The sequence below is a fragment of the Mobula hypostoma genome, chromosome 3, assembly GCF_963921235.1.
Source record: "Mobula hypostoma chromosome 3, sMobHyp1.1, whole genome shotgun sequence".
Taxonomy (NCBI): domain Eukaryota; kingdom Metazoa; phylum Chordata; class Chondrichthyes; order Myliobatiformes; family Myliobatidae; genus Mobula; species Mobula hypostoma.
In genome coordinates, this window is record NC_086099.1 from 21,614,644 (window position 1) to 21,634,319 (window position 19,676).

The following is a 19,676-nucleotide window of genomic DNA, read 5'->3' on the forward strand; positions in this document are numbered from 1 at the left end:
GAAGCAGAAATACTCCTGCTACTCGGAAGAGACATTCTTAGGGTGCACAAAGTCAGGCAGCAGGACAATGGACCACACAACGCCCCCTTCGTCCAACGTCTGGATCTGGGCTGGGTGGTGATAGGAGAGGTGTGCCCTGGCAACGTACAGAAACCGACAGTTAACACGCTCAAGATTAATGTGATACAGAGAGGCCGCCATTCAATTTCTCAGCCCTCCACAAGTGTTACGTGTATAAAGCAAGCACAACAAAGGCACGAGCATAGTAAAGCAACTGAGAAGACACTGGGACAGTCAGTCTTCACTCAAACTAAGCACGATAATAAACTTGCTCCATCGGTGGAAGACGCCATTTTCTTAAAAATAATAGACACAAAGGTCTTTAGAGACAAAGCGAACAACTGGGTCGCCTCACTACTGGTCAGAGTACCATACCAGCGCTTACCAAACAACAAAGAGCAGGCAATCAGCCGGTTCACATCTTTACAATGAACCCTGAAAAGGAAACCTGAGACCAGTTACAGAGGTTGTTCTACTTCTACTTAAAGACTGATCTGGAGACTGAAGTTCTATACCATGCTTATAGTGACCTTACAAAAGTCAGGCGGGGAGTGTGTTGCCCTGAAGGCATTTATCTGACTTTGCTGGGTCTACGTTTTAAATGATATGTTTGTAACTATTTTCTAGTTAAAGTTAAAAGTTGATAATTAAGTTACAGTATAACAAAGGTAAATTCATTGTCGATGGTGTATCGCGGCATGTGATGACGTCACCTCCGGTTTCACTGCGTCTTATGTGTCGCCTCCGGTTCGGAGAAGGTGTGAAGGTGGGTGTCATGCGTGCAGCATGATCGTGAGGAGCTCCGTTTCTACCCACAAAGAAACATTATAGAAGCAATGCCGTAAGTTCATAAGAATGTATTTGAAGTAAAAATATTAATGTGGTTTCTGTTAAGGAAGCCGTGGTTGGGGTGGCGCGTGTGCCGGCTTTTCAATTTCAAACGCGGGGTCGGCTCGAGCCCAATGGCGGTTTGACGCCACCCCCTCGGCTGCTACTCGGGGTGGCTGGAGACACTCGCTAAAAGAAGAGAGCGCACGTCATCTCCAGAATGAAACAGACGCTGTATACATTTGTATTTTTTTATCAACAGTTTTCACCATACGATGTTAATGTGGAAGAGTGCACAGTAAATGGTTAACCTTACTACGACTCTTGTCTTTATTGGCTCTGGTTTAACTTGGTGTTTAGTCAGAGTTTCAACACACTGCACGAGAACACTACACTTCTCTATAGCCACAAAAAGAAAAATATGAAGTACAATAAGTTGCAGTGAAGGTTCATGTTTTGTAGGGTCCAGATCTGGTTTTACTCTTTTTGCACTAAAAGACCAGGAGAAATTAGGTAAAGTGGAAAGAAGAGTTAAAAAACAGGTCATAACGATAAAGATCAGCTTTATTGGACACCTCTACATTGAAATATAAAGTGAAATGACGAAATGGCAGAGCAGGCTTGATGGGCCAAATGGCCTAATTCTGCTTCTATTTCTTATCATCTTATAAAACTGCATCATTTGCATCAAATCAAATCAGCGAGGATTGTGCTGGATAGCCCGCAAGTGTCGCTATGTTTCTGGAGCAAACATAGCATGCCCACAAACCACTTGGTCTAACCATTACATGTCTGGCTGGTGGGAGGAACTGAAGCACCCAGAGGAAACTCAGGTGGTCACGTGGAGAATATACAAACTGCTCACAGACAGCTGGCACTGTAGTAGCATTATGCTAACCATTACGCTACAGTGCCGCCGTGTGTTGATAATAAGATTTCGAAGGAAATGAAAGCTGAACAATACAGTGCATTTCTAAAGATTTCTGAAATATTATTTGCATTGAATTATACTAAGGTCAATGCTAAAGGCCGACAGGGGTTGAGTCTTTTTTTACTCAGCTAGCAAAGACCAAACTCTGAATCGATGAATAAAAATTTGGCCAAGTCCAAAAACCAGGTGGAGCACCATATGGTCAATCTTCCTGGCCAATGGAGCAACAAAGACTGATAGCAGAGATCACTAGAAACAAAATGAAGACACGTCTCTGGTTGACTTCAAAATGATCAGGTGCCTGTGAACCAATTAACCCTTCACTGCAGGTTTCCACTGCTGATTATCTGTGGTATTGGTGGGACAGATTTTATTTTATGTCTAGTGCTACTGCAGATTGCAATTAGTGGGCATGTAAGGAGGCACAATCCATTATTAAATTTTACAGGTTTAAATCTGTTTTTAAGAAATGCGGGAATGGGAGAGAAATGGAGATAAAATTTCAGCATGGGCCAACAGGAAATTTTGTGAGAATTGTAGTGTGAATAGGGGGTTAGCTGTATAAAATAGAGCCAAATATGTTGAAATTTTTTGAATTGATGTATATCGAGTGAATAATACTAAAATGCTCATTTTGTGTGAACTTAAAGCTCCTTTGTGCTATTCACTTAGAACAATGGGAGACCATGAGGCCAGAAGACATAGAAGCAGAAATAGGCACTTCGGTCCATCGAATCAGCTTGACCATTCAATTATAGTTGATTTATTATCCTTCTCAACCCCATTGCCTGCTTTCTCCCCGTAACCTTTGACACTCTTACTAGCGAGAAGCATATCAACCTCCACTTTAAATATTCCCAAAACCTTGGCCTCTATTTCTGTCTGTGGCAATGAATTCCATAGATTCACCACCCTCTGTTCTAACGACAGGTTCTTGTATTCTGAGGCTGTGCGGGCACAAGTTGAAAAAAAAAATCACATCAAGATCTGAGTAGATTAAAAAAATCTTTGTAGAGCACTAAGTGAAATGTATAACTCTTTGCCATTACACATTATTCAAACAAAATTATGCTAATTGCAAATTTAAAAATGGGAATATTGAATGCTATGAAGAGCAAGACAAGAGAGGTTGTGTGGACAGAAAAAAAACAGTATCAGTTATTTGATGAAATGAATAATCTGTGAAACTGTCCAACTTGTATCAACCTGAAATAGTAACATACCTGCAACTCTCCAGATTTGGCAAACCTTGGTACTAAGAATTTCACAACAAACCTCAGGTCTATGCAGACAGAAAGAACTATCTTCAGAGCATGATGTAATGGCTTCACTTGCAGGGTATTATATCCTAGGGATGGAAAGCTGTTAAGATTAGCAGACTATATCTGTATCTGTTACCAATCAGGAACAGATCGGAACGTGGCAACAGGCTAATTGCCAGGGAGAATGGGGAGATAGGTTATTAAGACCACTTGTACTCTATTAAGTATCGATAATTTTGGTTAATTCAATCTCAGTATATATTGAGACTTCCATTAGGTCTTTTTGAGGACCTGAAGCATGCGGAACTCATTATTCCCCTATCCTTTCCTTTCATCATGTTCAGGATGTAATGGAAGCTCCATCTCTCTTAGCCTAAGAATAATAGTTTTGCCGAAACACGGTTTTTGCTCCATTTTTATTAATCTCACTTTTGGCCTAGAATTTACATTTTTATTTTTTTGGACAATGAAACTGCTTTTGTAAGGGATACATTTTCTTATATTACCGGAGTACTTCTAAAGCTGAATTAATCTTATATGTTCATCCTTTGCTCAGAGAGCAAGTCAGAAAAAAAAATCTATAATATTTGCATCTCTCAGCAGTTTTAAGATCTGAGTCATGGTTCCCTCTCAAACAGGCTTAGGTTTGCAGGTTCCTTCTCATAGCAACAGCCAGTTCATTTATAAACATTGCTTTAAGTAAAGGAAGTGCCAACTTTTCAAAATGACAATGAAACCTTCAAAGCAACATTGCACTGAAAATGTTACATCTGCAACTTCCAAAGGATGGATATATAACAACATGGTCAGGTTAAGGGACTGATCCTGTGAAACCTTTGCAGGTTGGCACTATGTTAGCCATGTGACAGAGTCATACTCCAAAAAGATACAAGAGTTTAATTCAAAATCTTCCCCTGCAAAAGAAGATTCATGACCTTTGATTTAAAAAAATGGTCTCTGTTTATTTCTTAACCTGATTATGAAACATTTCTGTTGCCCTTTTGCCTCAGATGACTGTTTTGACCTTTCATGTTGCGAATCTTTGATCTTGCTTCTTATCAGGCTGAGGGATAACTGCCTGGGGGATTATATATTTGTCTTTTATGCATCTGATGACAGCAGGTACTGCCAGGTCAGACACACCCTGCATACTGCTTCCCTGGCTGTATTTTATATCACTCAACTTCAAAAATGCTCCCTGTTATGAAAATACTGTGATGCTCAATTATTAAAATAATCAATTTAATGTCATCTTGGATAGAGCTTTATGCATGCTATAATTTTGATTTTGAATCTATCTTGTTGAGATGAAAATAAATAAAGTATAATCCCTTTTGTCTGGACTAAATTTGAACCTACTATCCTAGAGCTAAAGCAACAGCCTTTAGTAATTTATTTTTCTTTAATATTTTGAACATCTAATTATCCTTTCTTGTTTTGTGGTTAAAATAATGTCATAGAATTGTTTTCCACATTCTCTAATAAAGGAATTGAAATTGAGCATACACACATTTAACCATCCAACTAATAGAATAGCAAACAATGAATATATATATAGGAATATGTTTAGCATTTGAGATTCTATGAATCTAACCCAATTACACAGTTATGAAGTGTATGGTAAGTAAAACTGACTGTATTAAAACACACAATAAGCATTTCTTGGTAAAACAGAATGACAATCAGTTTATACGCCTGGAAATATTCACGGTTTTGCTGTTGTCAACTGTTTCAGGGACTTTAATTTTCGCTGGTAAGCACAACTCTCATATAACATTGTCAAAAATGAAATAAAGTTATGTCATTGAATATTAAAGCAGTAAGTGAGTGAATGCCAAAACAAATTTCTTTGAATTTCATGCTGTTATTACTAAACAGCCAATTAAATACACTTCATTCTATCAAAGACTGCAGTACTGCTGACCTGAAAATTGCAAAAATTAATAGAGCATATGATGTTTGGGTTTGCAGAATGCCAAAGTGTTATTTTTTAACTGTTCAGTTAGTGATTAATTCGACAATTTTTTTTCCTTACGTTTAGATATACATTCAGAGGCCACGTCATTAGAGACCTCTTGTGCCCAATAAATCGTCCACTGAATGCATGTTTGTTTTCTTCTGTAGCCCATCCACTTCAATGTTTGGCGTGTTTTGTGTTCAGAAGTTCTCTTTTGCATACCACTGTTGTAACACATGATTATTCAAGATACTGTTGCCTTCCTGTCTGCTTGAACCAGTCTGGCCATTTTCCCTCATTAACAAGGCATTTTTGTCACTGACTGCTGCTCAATAACATTTTTTTTGTTTTTTTTATTTGCACCATTCTCCATAAATTCTAAAGATTTATGCTTGAAATTCTCAGAAGATCACTAGTTTCTCAGATACACAAACTACCCCGTCTGGCACCAGCAATCATTGCATGGTCAAGCCATTTAGGTCATATTTCTTCCCCATTCTTAAGTTTGGGCTGAATAACAACTAACCCTTTTGACCATACCTGTATGCTTTGATGCATTGAAATGTTGCCGCATGATTGAATGATTAGATATTTGTATTAACCAACAGGTGTACAGCTGTACCTGATGAAGTAGTCACTGAACTATATGTTTTTCTTCATTCCCAAGTTTCAAGTTTAATGAAATTTGATAACCATGAAGATGGCATACCACCTTAAATATAATTCAGATTAACAGCTATGAGATTAGTGAAAGCAAGGATTTAAAAAAAAATGCTGGAAGAACTCAGCAGGTCAGGCAACATCTATGGGAATGAATAATCAGTTGATGTTTTGGGCCAAGACCCTTCTTCATGACTGGAAAGGAAGGGGAAAGATGCCACAATAAAAAGCTGGGGTTGGGGGGAAGGGGAAGGAGGATAGCTAGAATGTGATAGGTGAAGACAGGTGGGTGGGAAAGGTAAAGGAGGGGGTCATCTCTTCCCTGGCTATAGATTGACTCATTACAGAGTCTAATGGCCAGAGAGTAAGAATGACATCTTTACAGCAGCGCAGTTGTTTTAGTCTATTACTAAAAGTGCTCCTCTGTTCAGCCAAGGAGACGTGCAGAGGGTAAGAATCATTTTCCAGAATTGCCAGGATTTTCTGGAGGATCCTTTGTTCTACTACAGCCTTCAGTGTGTCCAGTTTGACTCCTGAGCCAGCCTTTCCAATCAGTTTATCAAACCTGTTGGCATCACCCATGTTGATGCCATTGTCCCAGCACACCACCGCATAGAAGACTGGTACTGGCAACAGCAGACTGGTAAAACATGTGAAAGAGAAGTCTGCATACTCCACAGGACCTCAGTCTCCTTAAAAAGTAGAGGTGACTTTGGCCTTTCTTGTAGACACACAGCCTTTGTGTTGGTGCTCCATTCAAGTCTGTCATCCAGGTGCACCCTCAGTTACTTGTAGGTCCACACCACATCCACTTCCTCACTATCAATAGTAATAGGGAGCAATGCATGCTTTGTCTTCCTAAAGTCCATCACCGTCTCCTTTGTATGATGAGCTGCAGATGATTCAATTTGCTCCATTTGACAAAGTCATCCACCACGGCCCTGTATTCGTTCTCCCCTCCTTCCTTTATAGAATTGCTGCTGAGTCATCAGAGAATTTCTGTAGATGACATGACTCACTATTGAATGTAAAGTCCAAGATATACAAGGCAAACAGGAAGGGAGCCAATATAGTCTGCTGTGGGGTCCCTGTGCTGTTTATAGCCATGTCTGATACACAGCTCTGAAGTCTCACAGACTGTGGTCTGCCAGTCAGGTAGTTCATTATTCAGGATACAATGGAAGTGCCAGCCTGCATTGACCAGAGCTACTCCTCCAGCAATGAGGGCTGTATGGTATTGAAGGCACTTGAGAAATCAAAAAGCATGATACTCACAGTGCTGCCCTGCTTGTCCAAATGGGAGTAGGCTCTGTTCAGTGGGCAGATGACAACATACTTGACTCCAATGTGCTCCTGGTAGGCAAACTGCAGGGGATCGAGGGCTGATTTGACCAGGGGTAAGAGGTGAGCCAGGACCAGTCTCTCTAGGGTCTTCATGATATGTGAAGTCAGGGCCACTGGGCGGTAGTCATTCAAGACTTTTGGTTGGCCCTTCTTGGGTACTGGATCCACACATGATGATTTCCACACAGTCCAGACCCTTTCCAGACTGAGATTGAGATTGAAAATGCACTGAAGAGCTCTACACAACTGCTAAGCACACTCCTTCAGGACCCTAGGGTTTGCACCATCTAGGCCTGGTGCTTTGCCGTGTCTGAGTTTCCTCAGAGAACATTCTCACCAGCTCAGTAGTGAGGGTAAATCCATAATGACTGGGGAGTTGGTGGAAGGTGGGGTCTGGGGGAGGTGAAAATCAGGACGGTAGCAGCTGTTACGTGGAAGTGTGGATGGTAGGTGCAGGGAAAGGGGGGGGATGTAGACAATGGCAATCTGTGTTGTTTATCCACATGTTGAACTGGTGATAAGAGGAGGGAGGAGAGAGCATTGGGTGCCTCGTCACCTGGACTGGTGAGCTGTGGGGGCTGTGAACAGACGGGCAATTGTCAAACTTATTGAAGAATTGGTTTAACTCATTAGCCCATTCACAGCTGCATTTCGAGGCTCTACAGCTAGGCTGATTGAAGCCAGTGATGTTCTTCATGCCCCTCCACACCTTCTGTGTGCTACTCTGCCCAAACTTGTTCTCCTGTATTCCTCTTTAACCACCTTGATCTCCTCCATTAGCTCCCTCTGCACGTGTTTCAATTCCACCCTGTCTCCTGGTCTAAGGACTCATTTTTTTGTGGTTGAGAAGAGCCTTTAGATCAGTGGTGACCCATGTTTTATTGTTAGGGAAGCAGGGAACAGTCCTTGATGGTATTACAGTGTCCACACAGAAGATAATGTAGCCCGAGTTTCTCTGATCTCTTTGATCAATAGCAACACTACTTACTGCAGCCAGTAAGCTGTGAGCACGTACTGCTACAAGAAGTATTATATGAGCATATTGTAGTCCTGACCCTCCCTATACTTCAAGGCCCAATATACAAGCACAGAAGTATAATTTAAGCCCATCAAGTCTGTTCTGTCATTTGATCATAGTGGATATATTTTTCCTCCAAACCCCTTCTCCTACCTTCTCCCCATTACCTTTGACACCCTTACTAATCAAGAACCTATCAAGCTCTGCTTTAAATAAACCCAATAACTTGGTCTCCAGTCATCAGTGGTCATTAATTCCTCAGATTCCCCACTCACTAGCTAAAGAGATTTCTCTTCATCTCTGTTCTAAAGGGATATCCTTTTATTCTGAGGTTGTTCCCTCTGGTGCCAGACTCTCTCATTACTGGAAACATCCTTTCTGCTTCCATTCTATCTAGGGCTTTATTTGAAGGGTTTCAATGAGATCTCCCCTCATTCTTCTAAACTCCTGTGAGTACTGGCACAGAGCCATCAAACACTCTTCATATGTTAGCCCTTGCATTCCTGGGATCATTTTTGTAAATCTTCTCTAGACCCTCTTTAATGCCAACACATCCTTTCTTTGACATGGAACTTCTTACAGATGCACAGTGAAGAGTATCCTAATATGCCAAGTTCTGGTGTGGTACGGTGTGACAGACAGGAGGGCTCTACAATGAGTAGTTAAATGACTATTCATCACCTACATCAGCCTACCCACCATAAAGAAATATGCTCGAGAAAGACTAGCGCTACGATGAAGAATCTACATTGCTTATGGACTTTTTGTCCAGCTCCCCTTAGGGAAGAGGCTACGCTGCAACCACAACTGGACTATTAGACTCAAACACAGTTACTGGCCAAAGGGTTTCGGCCTGAAACGCCGACTGTACTCTTTTCCTGGATGCTGCCTGGCCTGCTGAGTTCCTCCAGCATTTTGTGTGTGTTGCTTGAATTTCCAGCATCTGCGGATTTTATCTTGTTTGTGAACAATTACTTCCTCCTAGCCATCAGGCTGATGAACACCTTCCACCTCTTACATTACTTCAAATGCAGTACCACCAATGTTTTATAAAGCTTTAGCTTTGCATCCTCTCAGAATGGTTGCTAACATTGCATTTGCCTTCCATACTACCAACTCATCCTACATGTTAACCTTAAGGTAATTCTGCACCGAGACACTTAATTCCAAATTTGAATTCTGAATTTGCTCCCCATTTTGAAAATAGTCCATGCTTTTATTCCTTCTGCCAAAATACATGTTCAGTCCTGATCAGTGGCTGAAATCTCAGTCTGTTTGCTGCCTGGTCAAAGATGCAAAGAGGTGATTTTAGTCTATTTCAAAAAATTATTTTAAATTCGTCAGTGCTGTCAGCTTTTTTCTTTCATTTGGGCAAGTGGGTGATGGTTACAGGAGTAATTCAGAAAGATTGGATGAAATCTGATCTGAGCTGCTTGCTTCCTGAAGAATGGTATATCGTTCTTCAGTACAATGTGTGTAGTTGTGTCACGGTCCAGTCCGTTGACTCCTCATTTTCTTTTAATTCCCTTTTCCCCGTGTTCTACCAGGCTCCTTGATTAAGGCAACTGATTCTTAACTGAACCGGCAACATAAAAACTTGGGGTTACATCTACTCAGGGCTGGACCATCACCTGAGCCAGTGCAGCAATGCATGTGTCTGGGCCTCCAAGAATGGTGGATTCTAAGTTGCTTCAGTGCCTGGGGTTGCTTCGGGAATTCTGTCTCTTCGTGTCCAGCTAAATGATTGAAGGCCATTTACAGCTTCATGTGCTACTCCGAGTCAAGATATGAATTGTCTGTCGTTGTTTGGTTTTGTCGTCTTGTGTCCATCTGAGTATTGCCGGCTGTTTGCCGCGACTCCGAGTCAAGATACGAATTGTCTGTCGTTGTTTGGTTTTGTCGTTCCATGTCTAGGTGAGTTTTGCAGGCCGTTTGCCACTTCATGTGCTACTCCGAGTCAAGATATGAATTGTCTGTTGTTGTTTGGTTTTGTTGTTTCGTGTCCAGATGAGAGCTTTGCTGGCCGTTTGCTGCTTCAGGTGCTACTTCGTGTCAAGATAAGAATTACCTGCTGTTTGTCTGCGCTATTCTATGTTGAAAGAAGGATTGCCAGTCATTTACCTTTCCAGTTAATCCTCCGTGGCAAAGGGAGTGTTGCCTGCTGCCTGTCTCCAGTTAGAAGTCCAGCTCCACCGGTGCCCAGGGTCGAGGAGAGTTTGGCCTGCCTACTGCTCCTCTGTCCACCCGCGTTGTTTGCTTGTGTTTACTCTGTCTCTCGACCGCTGAGTGTTCTATATTCTAAGTTCCATTCCTGCACCGGTTGCCTGTGTTAATTTCCCCTCGTGTTAATAGGAGTAGAGCATTCCACCCTCTGTTCTTTCCGGGCCATGCTCATCCCCTGGTCTGTATCTCTGCTCTGCCTAAGTCCCGCCACTAAACGCCAGAGTCTTGCTGTAGGGACCCAAGTTCAATCCCTGGTCCAACTTCGCTCATTCCACGGCTCCCCTTGGCCTAATCCTTGCTCCCCGGCCTTCCTTGCAACTATTAATAAACACACCTTTGTTAGTGCTGCCTATGTGTCGGTGTCCTGCACTAGGGTTCACTTCCAACGCCCTTGCAACAAGCTGAACAGAGACAGAATAGAAAAAGAGGCTTTATAAGGCATTGGTCAGATTCCACTTGGAGTATTTTTGGGGCTCTTATCTGAAAAGGGGTGTGCTGGCATTGGAGAAGGTCCAGAGGAGGTGCACAAGTATGTTCAAGGCCTAGACAGAGTGGATGTGGTGCAAATGTTTCTTATGGTGGGGCAGTCTAGGATCAGAGGGCACAGACTCGGAATATAAGGACTTTCCTTTAGAACAGATGTGAAGAGGAATTTCTTTGGCCAGAGAGTGGTGAATCTGAGGAATTTATTAACACAAGCTGCTGTGGAGGCCAAGTCATTGGGTATACTCAAATTAGAGGCTGGTAGGTTCTTGATTATTAAGGGCATCAAAAATTCCTACCCACGTCTGCTTGCAATTGTGTTCTGGTCTCGCACTTCCACCTTTCTCCTCCTCAGGAAATCACAGACAAGGGTATTAGTCTTCACTAATAAAATGGTGTTTCAAAAAAAATATGGAAGCAATCTCTATCGAAAAGTGTAAACTAAGTATATCAAAAATTTAATCAAACTAATTGCATTATCTGACCACTATTTCATATTTTGAAATAGTATCCTTCTCAGGTTCCATTGCTGCATCCAAAGAGATGCATTCATAAAATAACTACCCTTTTCCTTACACCAGAACAACATGAGAAGGTCAACTCGCTAGCTTCTGATTCAGATTCAGATTTACTTATCATGTATACAGTGAAATGCACCATTTGCATTAACAACCAACACACCTAATGATGTGTTAGGAGCAGCCCACTAATATTGCCATACAGTTTGCAGGGGAGGAAATTCACTGTTCATTTCCCCTTCTCCTTCTTCCCCCGTAATCCTGCAGTTTATTCTCTTCCGCATGCACCCCTCGATGCCCAATTAATTCTTTTTGCAATAACCTCCACAAACTGGTGATTTGCAAAACTTAGTTAACCAGCCAGCATGTCTTTGGGTCTTTAGGATGGTTGAGACCTAGGCACATGTTAGTGTGTGGCAGCAGTACTATCATGTATCAACTAAATTACACAAATAGCCCAGAGGTAAAGTAGTTCAAATTTCAGACCAAATCTTCAGTATCAAACTTGTTACTTCTGGGTCAGAACACAGTTATTCATCATTGTAACAGATTGGTGACCTTTAGACAACAAAATGATGTGCCTCATTTGATACAATAATTCATGTCCGGTGAAAAAAATTGTTGTCCGCTCTTCTCCAATTTGTAATTTATAATAGTTATCAGGACCAGTAGATTCTAATCTTCTCTGTGAACTAGGTTCAAAGGCGAGGTTGCAGGAATAAAACAAAGACACAGATGTATAGTGGTTAAATTCTATTTTATTACTCGGTTTTGAGATTAAGGCGATTTCATCATCTAGAAACTTAAGAATCATGCTTTATAAAACAGGCTTGACTATGGAAATTTTAATTTGATTTAGTATTCACCTAAAATAATAATCAATCTATCTTTTTCAGTTAATAACTATTTTATACCTGCAGCTTTTTCGGTCTTCATTTTAAAATGCCATTACTCAGCTTTTCCTTTCCTGTCTGGTAAATGGAAATATGTCCCTTCCATATGACAGTGCTTTTATTAACCATCTTGATTCTGCAAAACACTATTGAAAACTTAACGTGTGTGCATATTTTATGTACACTTAATATGGATGTAGAGGTTGTAAATTTTATAGTTTACTGAAATGCAAAAATAAGGAGCTTATCTGAGACACAGGTATAGCTTAAGCAACTGATTTAATGAATTGCAAATTTCATTGCCTACAAAATAATTAAAGCATAAGTTTAACTTGCAAAGGAGCACACACAGGAAAAAAACACTTTGAAAGACTTGGCAATAAGAAGTGTACTAAATTAGTATTCTTTTACTACATAGTAAACGATTCAGATTTAACTTTAGAGAGAGTTCTATTCCATGGATAGCAGTTTTGGAAAACAAAAGGATCTTTTTTTTAAAATTGGACTTGAAGATTTATTGACAAGTGGATTTATGCCACCGTATGTGACTATTTCTATCATTGTATTGCCCAATTTTGTCAGATTTTAATATCTGATCACTCAAACCAAAGGTTAATTATCCAGTTTAGAGAACAGGAAAGATGAGCCAAAATCTCATCTGCAGTTTCTGAAGTCTTTGCTTCTTCGTGCGTTAGTCAGGAGAAAATGTACCCACAATTTTTTTTTAATATTTAGACTAAGGAGCCCAAGCTCAAGAACAAAGTCTGTAGTCTGGGTAACGCAAAGCATGGAAATATTGGTCAGTTTTAAAATTGGTGATTGAGTACACAAGTTTTTAAAAGCTTCGGTTCAATCAAGGGAAACTTAAACTAAATGTGATGAAGAAGTCACCCATTCTAAGGTGTTAAGATAAACATCATTTGGCAAAGCGATAATGTTTTGAAACACTCGTATTCTTTAAGTTCATTCATGCCAAGTCTGACTTTTTGGCTCAGATGTCTTAGTAACTACAATCTGTCCAGATTTACCACTCACCAACACACAAATCTTACATTTATCTTTATTAAACAGCAGCAATAATCAAAGCCTTTCTGATCCTTTAAAACTGGCCACATCTTCTATGACATAGTGGAGTCACATCAATCAACTGTTGTAAAAATTATGTCTGGCTAAACCGTTCATAGTTAAAAATAAGTTCAATCAAATGACACTGACAGATCCATTGTTCCCTCTCCCTTAGCATTTAGAAAGTAATTACTCCCTTCACAACACCCTGGCCTATTTGCCCATCTCCATGGAACTTTCCCATGTAAGCACAAGCACACAATATCTGTCTTTTGTTTACTTGATTTAGTCTTCTGGGTTTGGTGCTCAGAATTCAGTCTTCTCTGCATTGGAGAAACCACACACAGATCTGGTGACCACTCAGTGGTGTGTTTGCATTCAGCCTTCTGAGCTTCCAGTTAGTTGCTTGTCACGTTAATTCTCCATCCCACTCCCATTCTGATCTGTCTGTGGTCTCCAGCACTGACTTAACATGGCCCAACATCAGCTTGACAAACAATAACTCATGTATATCTGGGCATGATGTAGCCGTCGAACCTGAATATCAAAGTCAGCAATTTCAGGTAACTAGCTTTTTAGTTTGCGGCAGAACTGCAATATTGTCTCAATTTCTCTCTCTCCACTAGAAAAAAATCTGATCTGTGAGGCATTTCTTACAGCACTCTACCCCACACCTTTTACATGTAGCTTTGCATGTGATTTCCTTTTTCTCTAACAGACTCATTAACCTATTAATCACACACAATAAAACAAACTGCTGGTAGAAATTCCTCCAGGGTTTGTTGATTTTTGTTTGTTTTTCACTCCAGATGCCAACACGTGCATCTACTAGAATGCATCGTCAACAGTTTATCACCATGATGACTTCAACCTCACCCTAAGAGATATTCTGCTGTTTCAAGCTCTCAGTTCTGATAAAATTTCTATAGCCAAAAATCTTAGCTCTAAAGCTTTCCTGGTTAGTCAAGAAGCTGAGGAGCCCGTTGCAGATGACATCAATCCTTATGAATTTTTAGTGATGCACCACAGAAGATAATCAGACATAAATGCGAGACGACTCAGCATATCAGACAGCATCGATGCAGGGGAATAAACAGTCAGCTATTTAGTCTGAGACACTTACACGCTCATGAGCCCTGATGAAGGGTTGCAGCCCAAAATGTCGATGACGTATTCCCCCGCATAGATAATGCATGACTTGCTGAGGTCCTCTGGCATTTTCAAAGTGTTGCTCAAGATTTCCAGTACCTGCTGAATTGCTTCTGTTTATGTTCTGGATGCATGACAGTTTGCTACAGCAACTGTTCTGTACGTGACAACAAGAAACGACAGAGTTGTAGACACAGGTCAGCACATCCTGGAAACCAGCCTCCCCTCTGTGGATTATGTCTATACTTCCTGCTCCCTCTTAGTAAAACTGCCAGCATAATCAAAGACCCCCTGACCCAGTACGTTCTCTCTTCTCCCCTTTTCCATCAGGTGAAAAATGCACAAACTTAAAGACACATATCACCATGCTCAAGGACAGCTTCTACCCCACTGTTATAAGACTATTCAATGGTTCTCGAATATAAAAAGGTGGATTCCTGACTTCACAATCTAACTTATTTAGAGCTTATACCTTATTATTTACCTGTACTGCACTTTCTTTGTAGCTGTTAGCTTGCATCGTAGACTGGAATGCTCCCTTCAGTTACCAGATGAGCTAACGATAGCCTTTGGGAACTAAGGCTCCTGAACCTCATTCTTGAAGGCAGCTGTGAGAACATAACATGACCTGGATATTGGGTTCTTATGCTTTCTTGGGGCAGTGGTCTTTGTAGATGTGCCCAGTGATGGAGAGGGCATTTCCTATGATGAAGTGGCCTGCATCCATCACTTCTTGTAGGTTTTCCATTCTTGGGCACTGATGTTTCCATACCAGGTCATGATACAACCAGGATATTTTCCACTGTGCATCTAGAGAAGTTTGTTACAGATTGAGATGACATACTGAATCCATGTAAGCTTCTCAGAAAGTAGTTTCTATGATTTTGTTCTGTTATTTCCATAGTTTGCATAAGTTCGACTTCCTAACTGGAAGACCACAGTCCGTGTGGATTGGTGATAACATATCCTGTCGCTGACGATCAACACTGGCGCACCTCAGGGATGTGTGCTTAGCCCACTGCTCTACTCTCTCTATACACATGACTGTGTGGCTTGGCATAGCTCAAATACCACCTACAAATTTGCTGACGATGCAACCACTGTTGGTAGAATCTCAGGTGGTGACGAGAGGGTGTACAGGAGTGAGATATGCCAACTAGTGGAGTGGTGTCGCAGCAACAACCTGGCACTCAACATCAATAAGATGAAAGAGCTGATTGTGGACTTCAGGAAGGGTAAGACGAAGGAACACATACCAATCCACATAGAGGGATCAGAAGAGGAGAGAGTGAGCAGCTTCAAGTTCCTGGGTGTCAAGATCTCTGAGGAACTAATTTGGTCCCAACATATTGATGTAGTTATAAAGAAGGCAACACAGCAGTTATACTTTATTAGGAGTTTGAAGAGATTTGGCATGTCAACAAATACACTCTAAAACTTCTATAGATGTACCGTGGAGAGCATTCTGACAGGCTTCATCACTGTCTTGTATGAAGGGGCTGCTGCACAGGACTGAAAGAAGCTGCAGAAGGTTGCAAATCTAGTCAGCTCTATTTTGGGCAGTAGCCTACAAAGTACCCAGGATATCTTTAGGGAGCGGTGTCTCAGAAAGGCAGCGTCCATTATTAAAGACCTCCAGCACCTAGGGCATGCCCTTTTCTCACTGTTCCAAACAGGTAGGAGGTACAGGAGCCTGAAGGCACACGCTCAGCGATTCAGGAACAGCTTCTTCCCCTCTGCCATCCGATTCCCAAATGGACTTCGAAGCTTTGGACACTACCTCACTTTTTTTAATAAACAGTATTTCAGTTTTTGCACATTTTTAATAATCTATTCAATATATGTAATTGATTTACTTGTTTATTTATTATTATGTTTTATTTTTTTCCCTTTCTCTGCTAGATTATGTATTGCATTGGACTGCTGCTGCTAAGTTAACAAATTTCATGTCACATGCCGGTGATAATAAACCTGATTCTGATTCTGATTCTGATAATCAATTACTAATGTGAAAATCATGCAGGTGAAGCCCGCATTCAGTACTTTCAGTGTCAATGTTAAATTAATCTGCTTGAAATTACTCTCTATTGTGGAATAAGTCAGGAGTTGTCTATTGAATGTTAAGTAAGTTACCAGTAGATATGAGGGTTTATTATCTATGTTGGTATCAAATTTACATATTGGAAAAGATTTCTATGTGCTCAATGAAAATAGCAATTGTGAGTTTGTAGTCTATACATACATTTACTATTTTATTCGAGGAAATGTTTCCACCCTATCACAGATGTCATACAACACTCTCCAGAGCATTATGTTATTTTTGGAAATTTTCTCTTTTCAGTTTGATTCACAGCATTTTCTGGAGCTGGACCTTGTCCCCTGACACTATAATCCTGAAGCTAAATATTTATTGAACATCTGGCCTTTGCAGACAGCCAATTATCTTGCATGCAGTAATCTCCTTGCCCGATTATATCTTTTCTACAATTTCACTCTCTTTGGATTGGCAGAAATGAAGAAACAGCAGAAAATCTACTGGCTAAAGCAAGTTAAAATATTTATTTTTAATTATATTTAAAGAAGTTATTACATGCAAAATAATGCACCTGACAAATAGTACATAAAGAATGTAGTATAAATGCTTTAGTAGATTAATTAAGTTTTTGAAAAGGTCCTTGGAAAACAACAGAGTGATCTTGGTCTTTAATTTCACTTTTGATTCTGTTGATCCTGCTTTGTTGGGATTTTCACAATGCAAGTCCTATGTTGAATCAAATCTCAAAACTCAAGTGAATTGCTAGATTGAAATACCTTGCAATTCAAAGTACATGTATCTCACCATAACCTGCTGAGGGTCAGATCAGAGGCATTCAAGTCTGGCGGCCAAGAATGTTACAACAGATCCAGGAATAATCATCGAGAAAGCCATCTCACGGGCGAAGTGATAATTCCAGGCTAAACTTGAATCAATGAAGGATGCTCGACAATTGTGACAGGACTTGAAAGCTATCACCTCTTATAAAGTAAAATCAAGTGACATAGGTGAAAAAAGGGCTCTGCTTCCAAATGAGCTCAATGCATTCTATGCGTGCCTTGACCTTCTAAACATAGAGGAGCCATCAGGAACTCTCACAGCCCCTGATAATCCTGTGATTTCAGTCTCTGAGGCTGACATTCAAGCATCCTTCAGGATGGTGAACCCATGAAAAGCATCTGGCCCAGATGGGGTACCTGGCCAAGTACTAAAGCTGATCAACAGGCTGGATCTTTAAACTCTCCCTTCAGCAGCTGAGGTAGGCTTCAATTATACTGGTAACCTGCCTCAGCGACTTGTGTCCTGTTACACTCACCGTGAGGAAGTGTTTTGAGAGGTTGGTGCTGAAACTCTTGCCTGAAAAGCGACTTGGATCCACTCAAATTTGCCTACTGGCACGAAAAGTCAAGAGCAGATGCCATCTTATTGGCTCTTCACTCAACCCTGGAACTTCTGGACAGGAAAGATGCGTATATCAGGAGACTCTTTATCGACTATAGCTCAGCATTCTATACCATCAACCCCTCAAAAACTAATCAGTAAACTTTAAGAAATTGGCCTCAGTTCCTCCTTTGTGCAATTGGATCCTTGATTTCCTCGCCTGCAGGCCCCGTCAGTGTGGATTTGGAACAACGTCTCCTTCACAATCTCCATCAGCACAGGTGCTTCACAAGGTTGTGAGCTTAGCCCACTGCGGCACTTGCTTTACACTTATGATCGTGTGGCTAAACACAGCTCCAATGCCATAGTCCTGACGAAGGGTCTCGGCCTGAAACGTCGATTGCGCCTCTTCCTATAGATGCTGCCTGGCCTGCTGCGTTCACCAGCAAATTTGATGTGTGTTGCTTGAATTTCCAGCATCTGCAGAATTCCTGTTCTTTGCTGATGACACCACTTTGATTGGCTGAATCAGCACATAGGAGGGAGATTGAAAATCTGACTGAGTGGTGCCATAACAACAACCTCTCACTCAATGTCAGCAAGATGAAGGAGCTGATTATAGAATTCAGGAGGAGGAAACCAGAGTTCCATGAGCCAATCCTCATCAGAGGATCAGCAACTTTACGTTCCTCGGTGTAATCGTTTCAGGACATCTGTGCAGAGCCCAGCATGTAAGTACAATTATGAAGGAAGCACTGCAGCCCCTCTACTTCCTTAGGAGCTTGTGACGATTTGACATGACATCTAAAACTTTGACAAACCTCCACAGATGTCTGGTGGAGAGTATATTGACTGATTGCATCACAGCCTGGTATGGAAACACCAATGCCGTTGAATGGAAAATCCACCAAAAGTAGTGGATACAGTCCGGTCCATCACAGCTAAAGCCATCCCCACCACTGGACACATTTACATGGAGCATTGTCGCAGGAAAGCATCATCCATCATCCGGGCAGCTCACCACCCAGGTGATGCTGTTTTCTCACAGCTGCCATCAGGAAGAAGGTACAGGAGCTTCAGGACTCACACCACCAAGTTCAGGAGGAGTTCCTCATCCATCAGGCTCTTGAACCAAAGGGTAATCTTCACTGAACTTCACTTGCCCTGTCACTGAAATGTTCCTTACAACCATTAGACTCACTTTGAAGCTCTCTTCATCTCACGTTATTGATTTTATTTATTTATTTGTTTGTTTGTTTGTTTGTTTATTTATTTATTTATTATTTCTTTCCTTTTGTATTTGTACAGTTTGTTGCCGTTTGCACGCGGGTTGAACACTCAGTTGATGCAGTCTTTCATTGATTCTATTATGGTTATTATTCTATTGTGGATTTATTGAGCAGGCCTGCTGGAAAATGAATTTCAGGGTTCTGCGTGGTGATATACATGTACTTTGGTAACAGCATGACGTTCTGGGTGGGGATGTGGTCGACAGCCTGCCCCTGCATTTCTAATGACCAGTACTGTTTATTGTTCTTGTGTTAAAATGCTTTTGTGGGATTATGGTGGGAAGTTCCAGTTCGTTTATTGTTGCATTTTAGCTTGGGTTATACGGTTATTTGCTTGTATATTTGTGGGTCACCCTAACTGTAACCAGGGTGTGTGATGGTCACCTCCCCCGTCGGTGTGAGACTGGTTGGGTTCACTCTTTGGGTGTTGGTGCCTGATCTGTTTGTGTCTATCACAATAAAACTGTTGTTGAGTTAAAGAGCTTCCTCGTCTATCATTACAGACCAAATGCTCACCACAATAGATTAACTTTGAACTTTGAATTCTAATCTATTGAGATCAAAGACCGCTCTGTCCAGGA